Here is a 13,171-nt window from a genome sequence, read left to right on the forward strand (position 1 = left end):
GGCTCTTCATCCAATCTCAGCGCCTTTGGCACCACAGTATTTGGCTCGGCCGGGTCCGCCGGCCACTTTAGCAGTGCCTCCTCCCTCTTCATATCTTCTTTCCTCTTTCTCCCTTGCTCCTTTCTATTCTTCAATCCTTCTCTTCGTCCCTTCCCTCTCTTTTTGCCTCCTCTCTTCTGCCTTCTCTCCCTCCTCATCTTCTTCTTCCTCTACTGCTTCCTCTCCCTCCTCATCTTCTTCTTCCTCTACTGCTTCCTCTCCCTCCTCATCTTCTTCTTCCTCTACTGCTTCCTCTCCCTCCTTTCTGTTGTCGTTCTTGGCCTTCTTAACAATGTTCTTCCAAGCAGATACATCGGTAATGGTGGCCCACGCGGTCGCAGACTCCTTATAGTATGACTACACATGGCAAGTGGCCCATGGAGACCTAGGGTAGCCAAGCCGCCTCGTGGCTTCAACCGAGACAGAGGTACTTGATTGGGTGAGGAGAGAGATCCAAGGATCGTCTTGGCAACCAGACGCCCAATCGGCCTGCAGGAAAATAAAACCGTCAAGGGCACCAAGTCTACTTCCTTGACAAGTAACTGCTTGAGGAAGTAGGAGGCAAGGGGGTAAAATTATACTGGCAAGATCATGTTGACACGTGGCAGAGGGCCCACAGAAGCCTGAAGCAGCTCAGCTTTCCCGCGGCTCCGACTGAGATAAAGGTACTCTTACAGTCAAGGAGCTGAGTACCCCTATCACTCCACTTTGTGGGGCCAAGTGTCAAGCTTCCGGTCGATAGTAAACCCTTGAGGAGCTGCCACACGGTGCCATCACCACCCTAACCGAGAGGGTAGACCTCAGTCGGTTGAAACCCGAGGACTTACGGTCTAGTGGCGCCACGTGGTAGGATGCAGAGTCAATGTCGATCGAAACCCTAAGGCCCTCAGCCGAATAGGAACCCTTGGTGGAGGTGAAGTTCCATCACCTGTCAGCTCACTGAAAAGCTGGGTACCACGTTGGATCCCCATCACCTACCAGCTCATTGACATGCTGCCTCCTGGGACCATGCCATCTCCCATCACCCACCAACACAAGGGATGGTCACCGATCGAAGCCACACAATGTCCAATCACTCATCATTCCTCTGACTAGTCATTTCTGATTGATTGTACAACGCCAATGCCGATGCCCATATCAGTCACCACACTGGCACCACGCCATTGTCACATCGCCAACTCCGAAACAAAGATGCTCCGCACCCTCCACTCCATTTCAAAGGTAATGTCCAAATGCAAAACCACACTTCCTAACCCAGGGGTGCACACCCGACACCCCACTCAGACCACCGATAATCACTCTTTATTTTGTGCTTACTTCTCATTATGTTGCCTCCATCTGACTTGAGTGTCAAAGTGTCCCCCGAAGTTCCAAATCCAGGGTCCTTAACCTTTTGTTTGTGAGGGTAGGCTCTACGACCACTACGACTACGCTTCCGCCTGACGAGACAGAAAGCTGGGCCCATGATACTACGAGAGCCAGATTTGAGCAGCAATAAAATCATCAGAATTCACCTTCCTCCGGGCTGGATTCGAGCAGCTTGAGAGTGACATTCGCCTTTGAAAAATCTGATTCAAGAGAACAAGTCCAAATGACGGAGATTCCTCCAATTTGATTAGAACTTCTACGAGAACGAAAGGAGACGGAGATGTTGGACGTTTGCTAAAGTTTAGAGTTTCTAAACTTGATAGTTTCGTTGTTTTGAATCCTCTAGAATATGGATTACTATGTTTAGAGTTACTAAAGTTGTGTGGCCTTGCATATTTAGATAACCTTTCATCTCCATAGGGTAATCCCTTAATTTTGGAACTGTTTTGGAAGGCAACTTAGCTAAATTACATTTGCTAACTTATGCCTAAAGGATCCAAATGAATTGGACACTAAAATAAAAGTTTTGTGGGAGCTTTTGCCTGTATAAGGAGACCTTTGGTCCCTCTTTTCATCATTACAACAAGTGAGTTCATTGAGAGAGAGAGAATGCACTTTGAGAGACTTCCCATTAAGTCTAGTGATTGGAGAGGAGAGAGAAGGCCAAGGGGCGTTTCTGAGTCGTCTTTGTGCTCGGAAAGGTTCGAATAATTGTCGGATTACACACGTTCAAGGAGCAACCATGGCGCAAGGTATTCCTAACCCATCTCAATTAAAATGAAAATTTTTCTTTGTTTTTTACCAAAGATCCCTTTGGTAATATTATTGAATAATAAGTAATGTTATTGAATTAAGTAATGTTATTGAATAATAGGAGACACCTTTAGATGCGAGGAAAATGGAGAGAAGGTTTGAGCGTATTTATAGGCAGAATAGTCATGCCGCCTCGCATTTGCTTCAAATTTACAACATGCTTCGAGCGCCTCTGGCAATTTCGGGCGGTATCGCGCCCGTAATTGTTAGAATATGTGGGATCCAATAGTTGGATTGGGATAAGATCTAACCGTTGGATCATCTTGGAAGTAGATTGGGTAAGTTGGCTAAATGAAGCAAGTAGATAAACTAGGCAAGTGGATTAGAAGAGGATGAATGTGTGCTTATATAGAGCACTTACATGATAAACATGGAATGGAAGTGCTCTTCTATAATTATCTTACTTCCATTCCATGTTTATCATGTAAGTGCTCTATATAAGCACACATTCATCCTCTTCTAATCCACTTGCCTAGTTTATCTACTTGCTTCATTTAGCCAACTTACCCAATCTACTTCCAAGATGATCCAACAGTGAGATCTTATCCCAATCCAACTGTTGGATCCCACATATTCTAACAGTAATAAAGCTATTAAATAGAAGGTATTTTTGCAAAAGAAGTCCTCTTGTTTGCTTTATTTGCAAAAAGAGTCTTCTAGTTAGACAATTGTAAATAGAGTCATAATAGTTCAAAGAAATTTGCAAATTAGGTCATGCCATTAATTTGTGACCAAAATACCCATAATGGATTTTTTTACTCTAAAAAGACCAATATTTCCTTATATGTGAAAAGACAAACAAATACCTTATAAAAAGACCAAAACACCCATCACAGTCGGAATACTCAACTCAACTAAGCCTTTGTCCCAAACTAGTTGGGGTCGGCGGTGTGGGAATTTTATTTCTATATATAATAGTAGGGCTGCAACTCGGGTCGGGCGGGTCGGGTTTTGGAGAACCCAACCCTACCCGAGAAATATCTCGGGTTGGGTCTGGTCAGGTTTTTTTTCGGAAAACCCACGATTCCCAAACCCGGCCCTACCCATGATAAATCTCGGGTCGGGTCGGGTTTTTTCACGTTGACGCAAATTTTTAAGAAAAATTCTTGTTTGGCAAGGCAACTCAACTCATAGAAGTAGAAATTACACTCACATTACACTTGAATCAAACAATGATGTAATTACACTCACATTACACTTGGATCAAACAATGCTGTAATCAAACAATGTTGTAATTACAATCAAACAATGCTGAATCAAACACTTGAATCAACTCAACTCATAGAAGCAGAAATTACACTCACATACAATAACAGTGGGTGCGTGGGTTTTCACTTTTAACTTTTAACTAACAATAAAAATAAATGTACATACTATAACTTATGTAACTCGGGTTGGGTCGGGCCCCTTCAAACCCGGCTCGACCTGAAACCCATGAAACCTGAACCCAACCCAGGCTATTTTCGGGTCGGGTAAAACCCGGCTCGAGTTGCAGCCCTATATAATAGCATTCATGGCCCAAGCTATGTACGGTTGTAAAAAATGGGCTCACCCCATCAAAACATGAGGTGTAAAATGGTGGGCCCTACCCTATAAATGGGCATGGGTGGAGATTGTAGGACCCACCCATAAAAATATGAGGCAAAATGGTAGGCCTCACCCGACGCCTGAGTTTGAGTTGAGTTGGTGGGACCCACTCTATTAAAACATATTATTGAGCATCGGGTATTTTGGTCTTTTTCTAAGGCAATTTTCATCTTTCTACTGAGGGTGGTGATAAATTCATCCCCTTCAAAACCTCATTCACCGAATAACCGGTTTTGAAGCTCACAACCGGTATTTACCATATTTGCCGAATTACCGTCTCCGCCTCTCAACGAAAAAATATGAGCGCCTAACGCCACAAAAAGGAAATGATATATTGACCCATTTATTCCTTGGGGTAACCCCATTAAGTGTAAAAGCGTAGCTATAAATACACTAAAGGTGCTGTCCCAAGTAAACAATGAGGCAAATATATCACTTATCCGTATAAAATGTATTTTTAAAATAATCACTTGGGTTTGCCTTGTTTGAAGATCAAGCTGTCCATTTGTTGGGGCCCACGTAAATAGATCTGGCTGATAAAATGATCTCCATAGGATGATCCTAACCCTCTAATCTACAGATAGATGACGTCATATATAAACGTCTACAGATTGGAGAGTAAGGAACATCCAATAAATACTATTTTAGAATTAGAAGCATGATCGGAAAGCCGCTTTACATGGATACCCACACAGCTGAAACTTCAAGACTCCACTTTGCAAGAATTTGCATCCAAATTTCAGCAGAGCAAGCCCTCCCTGACTCTATAAAGCTTAAAACTTCCTCTGGGGAGATCATTCAAGAAATTGTTTATGATTGGAAGCCTAAGGCATGTTCTAGGTGCAAAGATTTCAGCCACTCTTTGGAGAATTGTACCTTAATTTCTTTTCATGTGCTCCCCAAAAAGGTTTGGAAACCTGTCCAAAAGAGTGATGTCCCTGAGCAAGCTAAGTCTTCTCCCGAAAATCATCCTCCTTCCTGTAGGAGCCTGCCTCCTAATCAGAATCTTCTCTATAACAGATTTGATGCCCTCTGTGATCAAGAAAATATGGTATCCAAGGGAGCAACCATCACCCCGATTCCCCCAGACGCAATTGACAAAGGCAAAGCAACTGGGATAACAAATGTGATTGATAGTAGTAAGCCCCCATTAGATAGTCCATTATCTAATTCAGCTTCTATTCCCTCTTCTTCCAATGGAGAACCCTGTAATTTAGTTTCAAAAAAGAAAGGGAAGGTTTTGCCTTTTGTTCCCCCCCTACCTGGGTTTCGAACTCCACCAGCTTTCAAAGGCCTTATCCCTGGAAGGTTCTGATCCCCAGAGGGCTGTAGCTACTTTTCTCCGGTCCTTGCTTGGTGGGTTGCTATAGTCCCCCCTTGCAGTGTTGGAGCTTTGCCCTTGTTCGGGCTTGTCTTCTATTTTGTTTTTTTTTCTTTGCTGCATCTTGGGATTTTGCCCTGTTTTGTTGCTTTTGTTTTGGCTTGTTGCTTCTTTTTTTCCCCTTCATGTTAGGGGGTTGCTCTCTTGCTCCTTGTATATCTTTCGTTTTCTATTAATATATCTGGTCGGGGTCCTGCCTAACCCCAGCTTACCCATCAAAAAATAATAATAATAAATATTATTTTAGGGCAACACCTATTTACATTGAGGCCAAACAACTGGACTATAATGTATTTTTTAAAATAGGTGGGACCCACTGCATATTGCTTATGGGCGTAGATGCGTATTTTTTTATTTTTTTTTAAATACACTGGAGCTTACCTTATTCGAAGATCCAAACCATTCAATTGTTGAGCCCACATGTAAATAGACTATGCCCCAAAAATCATCTGCATAGGATGATCCTAACTCTCTAATCTGTAGACAAACTATATCAGATAGAAATATCTAATTATTGGAAGGTTAGGATCATCCTATGGAGAGGATTTTTGGCATATGGGCTATTCACATTGAGCCCCAACAATTGAATGGTTTAGATTTTTAATGAAGGCTGACCCACTGTTTAAAAAATAAAATAAGTTCAACTACATACGAATACCGTAATATCGCATATTTATTAGAAAATTCATTCTGGCACACTTTGTTTGAAGATCCAAACCGTTCATTTGTTGGGGGCTTTTCTCTCGAAATCATCTCCATAGGATGATCCAAACTCTTCGATTTGTAGATGTTTATATATAGTGTTTTATATATACATAGGGGTGTGCATTGTTCGGGTATAACCGAAATAACCGAATTTTCCGAACCGAAATTGTTATTTCGGTTCTGTTGTTTTGCAATTCAGTTCGGTTTCGGTCTTTTATCCAACCAAATTTCGGTTTTCGGTTTCGGTTCCCGTCCACAAAATTCGGTCAATCCGAAAACAGAATTTTGGTTCGTATAAAATACATTTCCGTTTTCGGTTTTGGTTTTATACATCGGTTTGGAGAACCGAATTAGTAAGAACCATTACATTAGATGTTAAATGTTTTTTTTACCCATTTTTTAACTTGGGACAGCCCCCACTTGCCACACACTCGCTTGAGTAAAGCCTAGTTGGCTGTCCTGAGTAAAAAATGGAGTGATATATATCACTATACCTAATTTCTAAACGGGAGTTCAAGAATCGAGACTTCGAGAGTTATACACCGTTACACCTTATACTCGAGTAAAAGTAAAAGTTACAGAACTTATCTTCTGTGTGAACTTTGAACTATCGAGTTAGGGTTTCGGAGAAGAGATAAAGAAGACCGCCGTTCGACTCCGCCGGCTTGTCACCGACTCACCGCCTGACCAGCCACCGTGGCCGTCGACTGCCGTCACCGACTAACTAGGGGTGCAACTCGGGTCGGGTTCAACCCGAATTTGGGTTGGGTGGGGTTGGGTTGGGTTGGGAAAAACCAACCCGAATTGGAAATCGGGTTGGGGTGTCGGGCAACCCGACCCAACCCGAAACCCGAATTGTCTTTGTTGAATACCAAAATATTTTGAATATGCATTGAAAATAATGGCGCAATCTCTTTTCCACAAAAGTAGACAACTCTTATGCACTTTTCTAGACAGCCATTACTTCTCTTCCCATTTTTAACTTCTCCCAATGCCAAAAAAATAATGTAGGTTTTCCTCTCTTGTTACACGTGTAGAACAATGTAAGAAACTTTACTTTTTTTAATGACTTTTATATTGATAACCTCTTTTCCAAAAGACATTTACTCATTTATATCCTATGGACACCCGTTTTGTAATTTTCAAAAACCACTTGATAGAGGTAGGAGCGAGGGTATTTTTGTAATTTTCAAAAACCACTTGAGTTTCTTCTCCCCTCTGAAATCGGGTTGGGTCGGGTTGGAAAAATGGGTTCCTCGGGTTGGGTCGGGTTGGCCTCAATCCAACCCGACCCGAGTTGCACCCCTACGACTAACAGCCTCACCGCCACCGGCCGTGGTAATCTTCAGAGTCCTTGATTCCTTCTATTTTTTTTCTTTCTTTTTTTGATTGATTTCATTTTCATCCATCCTACGGGCTACGACGGTTAGAGTTATACTTTATTGTGTCAGGATTCTTCCGCCTATTGGAAGTTTGGAATTTGATTTTAGGGTTTTTTTTTTTTTAATGGTTTAGGACTTTTTTTAAACCCTTTTTCTTCTTAGGGGTGCAACTCGGGTCGGGTTCAACCCAAATTGGAAATCGGGTTGGATCGGGTTGAGGAAATTGCAAATCGGAATAGGTCAAGTTGAACCCAGCCGGGTTGGAAATTGGGTTGAAGTTGGGTCGGGTTGAACCTCGTCGGGCTCAAAATCAGGTCGGGTTCAAGGTTGGAAAAATGACTACCCGACCCGAGTTGCACCATTATCTCAAGGTTGAGAGAGAGAGAGAGTTTGGGACTTGGGAGTCGATTTATCACTCCCCTTTGGTAAATACCGGTTGCTAATCCTTGCAACGGGGTGAATGAGGTCTGGAAGGGGATGAATTTATCACCACCCTCATACAAAATATGGACATTTTGGTCTTTTTATAAGTAAAAGACAATCCACCGTGGGTATTTGGTCACAGATTAATGGCATAACCTGATTTGCAAAATTCACTCAAATGTGATAGACTCTATTTTGCAAATTGACAAACTACAAAACACTTTTTGCTAACTAGGAGACTTCTTTTTGCAAAAACAGCGGATGGAAAGAGACCTGTGTCAGGATCTTTGTAACAGCCCTCTCCACTTTCTAAGGATACATTATTTTTTATTTTTAAAGGACAAAAATACCCCTACATATTGTATGAGAGGATTGATACATGCAAGCGCGCCCTTACGTGAAGATCCGGAAAAGAGCTCTTGATTGGATCATGTCATTTTTGGTAAACTTTAAAAATAGGTTTAAAAAAGTTAATTCAATTGCAATTAATGACGCAGATCCAATCGGCACTTTTCTGCCTCTTGATGCAAGGGCGCCCTTACAAGTTACATCTATCATTTCTCATTTTATAAAAACTAAAATAACCTTATTTAGTTAAAGGGGAATGCTATATTTTGAAGGGTGCCCTTGCAAAAACCCCCATTGCAAGGGTGCCCCATTGGATCCAAATCACACAACCGTATTTATTGCCTCTTTAATTCTGTATTTTTTAAGTGCCATAATAAATGCTGGCATTCTTGGATGTGGAGTTGGTAGGACCCATCCATCAAAACATGAGTTAAAATAGCTGGCTTTACCCAATGCATGCTTTGGGTGGAGTTGATGGGATCTAACGCAAAGGATCAAGCGGGAATCGCAGCCGAAGCATACGATCTAAGATATGCCCTAGAATCGACTACGGAAGAAGAGAGATAAGACGGAAACTTTTGACCCAATAATCTTGATTGTTCTTTTTTCAAATGGATGCTCTCGTATTTATAGAAAATCAAGAAACTAAATCCTATCAAGTCAACAATATAACTCTTGCCAACTTCGGAGGCCCACAAATCAGATACTGCCATCTGCTTGGTAATCTAACACGTGTCGGCAGAAGGTTGGACTTGATTCGACTAGAAATCATGCCTTTGACAGACTCTTCAATCTGGAATAGCTGAGGCAGAATATACCCTTCACTATGCTCGATATGAACAACGTTGTCATAGAAATAAGGTAAATCTCCATCTGTCACCTTTGATCATCACGATGCTCTGTCGAGTGATTTAGGCTCTCCAGGCCTCTAAATGATATTGGTAGCATATTTGGTGCACAAGTAATCAACTCGGGCGATCTTTTGACGCCACCAACTTTGAATCTTAGTTGCAGAACTGTTGTACCTCTTATATTCTCGTCTGGCCTGCTACATGCGCCAAGTTTTTTGAATTAGAAGACACGGCTTTCCTCGTGGCACGGCCCTTAGCCATTTGGGCTTTCTCTCGCCTGAGTAGAGCTTGGATCTCCAAGCTCTCTTGATAGATAACCAGTGTGAATTCTTTGATAAACAAATCGTGTACTTCATACCAACAAGTGAAGGGTGATTATCCCAATCTATATCGATCTCGTTCCATCTTTATTAAAATTGATTTGGCATGAAGGCCAATGGTCGCTTTAGCTCACTTAATTATTTATGTGTGGCTCAAGCCATATTTTTCAATATAATCCTCAATTGCATCAATCCATACCAAACATGCAGTGTCTCGCAATCTCCTTACCCAAAGAAGGACAAAATGAAAGACAGATCCATGGTTGGTTAAGGTAAAATTTGGCCACGCTCTGTTTGGTTGCCGGGTTTTTTTTGTTCTTGGGAGTTATGTGGGAGAGTTAGTTAAATTTTGGTCCCATCCCATGTTTGGTTGCCTTTTAGCACTAGGTTTATTTTAATCCCACTCTTGTAATGATTACTTGTGGGGTGAATTTTTTAATCCCACTTTTGTAATGATTGCCTTTTCATCCCATCCCAAGATAACCCCCGGAACAAAAATAAACTCAGGAACTAAAAATTAAGCTTGAGAAGAATTTTTTTTCTACCCAACAGTTCAAGCAACCAAACAAAGGTTTTTTTTTTTTCCCACCATAATCCGGTCAACCAAACATGGGATTTTTATTTTACCAGGATACTTCTAGGACTTTTTTTTTCCCACCTATCTCCCAGGGTATTTTTTTCTCCCACATAACTCCCAGGAACAAAAAAAACCCGGCAACCAAACAGAGCAGGTTTAGAATGAAAGGTGAGGGGTGAAAACTAAGAAAAGAATAATTGAAAATTTTGTAAAGGTATTGGATCTGTTAAAAAGGAAATAAAAAATAATGAAGACAATGAAAATGGGGAAGGCTAAATTTGGTTGGCGGATGTTTTGTTGGGTTGTTGGTGATGGTAAAACAACCAGATGCGGGTGAAGGCATAGCGGACTGGTATCAAATATTTCGGGTTGAGGAAAACACAAGTTGGAATCGGGTGATGTAGATAGTTGAAAGTAGAATGGAAAGACAGAATGGAGGCAATTGAAACAAGGAAAGAAGGTGTGGCTCTTGGGCATGTGAACGAGGCAAAACAAGCCAGAAACTGGTTTGCTTTTAGGAAGACATGGGTGTCAGGTCAAAAGGGTAAGGAAGCAGAAGCTTTATCAGGTTGAAAGTTCAAGGACTTGGTAAAGGTTTTCAGGCAAGATGGGTTGCGGGTGAGTAACAAGAAGATGATCGGCTGGGTATAGGGAGTTTAATTGGGAAGTTGCAAAGGTGGGAAAGAATCGGGATCTTGAAAGGTTGGTGTTTTCAAGATTTTCTGGAATCCACAAAAGGCTTACTATTCTTTAGGAATTATTGGGCCAAAATTTATGAACTTTTGGATGGTTTTTCCGAAATGAAAGATGGGATGGTGGGTCTAAAAGCTAGGAAATATACCTAAAAACAAGGATTTGGATGGGTTTCAAAGATGCGTTGAGTGGGAGGCTTAAAAATAGGAGTTCACATGGATTTTTGGGTGCAACTAAAAGATAATTTTGGTGGCTATTTTGTAGGAAATTTGGGGTGGAAAAGATGGCTCTACAGTGGAGAGTTTTGATCAAACAAACAGGGTTTTGGGTCATAAAAGACAAACTATAAGGGGTTAAGGCAAAAATAAAAAAGCTTTGGAGGAAACAGATAAACCCGAGCGGACAAAAACTAACCTTAAAATAAGTAGCCAGACCCGTTTGTGCGAGAAATCTGCATCAGAAATCCGAGCCTGCTGATGGTGTTTGACGTTGAAGTAAGATGGTCCGATCCAAGGAGAAACCTCGCTCTGATACTAATTAACGTAGAGGATCAAATGGGGGGATCAAATGGGAATCACAGTCGGATCCGGAGCTTATGATCCGAGATATGCCCTAGAATCCACTAGAGAAGAAGAGACATATAAAAGAGTAACTTTTGTTCCAATAAGCTTGATTGTTCTTTTTTTCACATACATGCTCTCTTATTTATAGAAAATCAAGAAACTAAAAATAAGAAACTACATTCAACCAAATCAACAATATATAACTCTTGCCAACTTAAGAAACCCATAAACAAGAAACTAATGCTATAAAAAGCAAAGCTTCCTATTGACTTAATGAGAAAAATAAGTTACTAATCCTATTAAAAAAAGAAAGATATTACTAATCCTAGTATCATAGTGGAATAGGAAACCTACTACTAATGTCCTACATCAGGATCCCTCCTATCAAAACACGGTATAAAAATGGTGGCCCCTACGCTGTGCATGAATTTGAGTGGAGATGGTGGGGCCCAATCTGTTGGATAAAGGGGTTGCAAACGCATTGGACAAGGGCGGAGCCGGGAATTTGCTTTGGGGGGCAAAGAAGTTTTTATTAGAAAAAACTTATTACCTATAAATTAACTAGAAACCTGGACAGACACCTTAAATTTTATATACAGTGAGATTGTGAGGCATGCTTACTTCCTTTAGAGGATGGGTAAAAGAAGTTTGAATTTATAAGTAGTAATTTTTGAAATCAAGTGAATGAAAGATAGACCGAGTCCAAAATCAATATCCTAGAAATTGATATAAATGTGTGTAAAGAGAAACCGATTTGAGTCTCATACTCAAATTTATATCAATTTGTATAAAGAGAAACCGATTTGTGTTCAATTTGATTTAGAAATATGGTTTGGAATTTTGTGGTTAAAGAATCAAAATCCATTACATTAGTGTGCATACTCAGATTGGTAAAAAATTACTGAGAACATTGTTTTTAGTACGAAAGTAAAATACGTAAAAAAACGTGGAATCCGATTGAACTGAAAAAAAAAATTGCTAACGTGAAGTAAAACCGATGGTCATATCTGGAATGGAAAGGCATTGCTGGTGTTAGAATATGTGAGATGACCATTGGATTGGGTGTAAATCTCACCATTGGATCATCTTGGTAGTAGATTAGGAAAGAGGATAGATGGGGCAAGCTACATAAATTAGGAAATTAGATTTGATTTGATTTGGGGGTAAATTGGGGGAGGGTGGCTTGGTTAAACAACTAGTTAGATTGATATTATCTCTTTCCTTTATTATCCTAAACTATTTCCATGTTTATCATTTGAGTGTTTTATTTAAACACTCGTTAGTCTCATTGTAATTCATTCAAGATTAATAGAAATCCCAGAATTCTTGTCCTAGGCCGTTGGATGCTCCAGTAATGATGAATGCTTGTCACTCTCTCATCTTCTCCTCTTTTTACTCCGTCAACTTGGCACGAGTCACTTCTTCTCAGTGGAGCATTATCCAAAAGCCTATGTTCAATATGCCCAAACCATCTTAAGTGGTGCTCTCTCATCTTCTCCTCTTTTTACTCCATCAACTTGGCATGAGTCACCTCTTCTCACTGGAGTATCCAAAGACCTACGTTGGACACCTCCTCTCATCCAAAGTGAAATATACTATCTCTAATTTTGACATTGGCACCCTCCTTTTGATGCACTGTTTAAATTTGCAAAGTCGTTGCCATTTTATTGATATTTGCCATTAGCTTTTCTGTTGTTATCAGTTGCTCATCTCTATACTCCCCTTTTTGCTCTCAATTTATTCTCTTCTTTCTTATTCATGTCCAAATTTTGTTGAGGTCCCTTACTTAAGTGCGTGCCAGAAATAGTTCATCTACTTAGTTGAGGGGCCTCGATTCCTTGAGGTTCGTGCTTGAGAGAGTGGTTTCAAATTCCATGAGGATCGACTCACGATGTCTAATTCCATGAGGATCGGCCCATTATGTCTTGCCCATCGAGGCTTTCTTTTGCCCATTGAGGCTCATTCCTGCCTACTGAGGGTGACCCATTCCTACTCGCCCATCAAGGCTTGGATCTTATCTAACCGTTAGAGACTATGATCCATTGGCTTTTTGGTGGATTTTGATTACATTTGTAATTTTGGGGATATCTATTGTATTCAAATGTATATTGATTTCCAATC

Source organism: Tasmannia lanceolata, unplaced genomic scaffold (assembly GCF_043159265.1).
Source record: "Tasmannia lanceolata isolate RefF3 unplaced genomic scaffold, GAP_Taslan_0.1 ptg000015l, whole genome shotgun sequence".
Classification (NCBI taxonomy): Eukaryota; Viridiplantae; Streptophyta; class Magnoliopsida; order Canellales; family Winteraceae; genus Tasmannia; species Tasmannia lanceolata.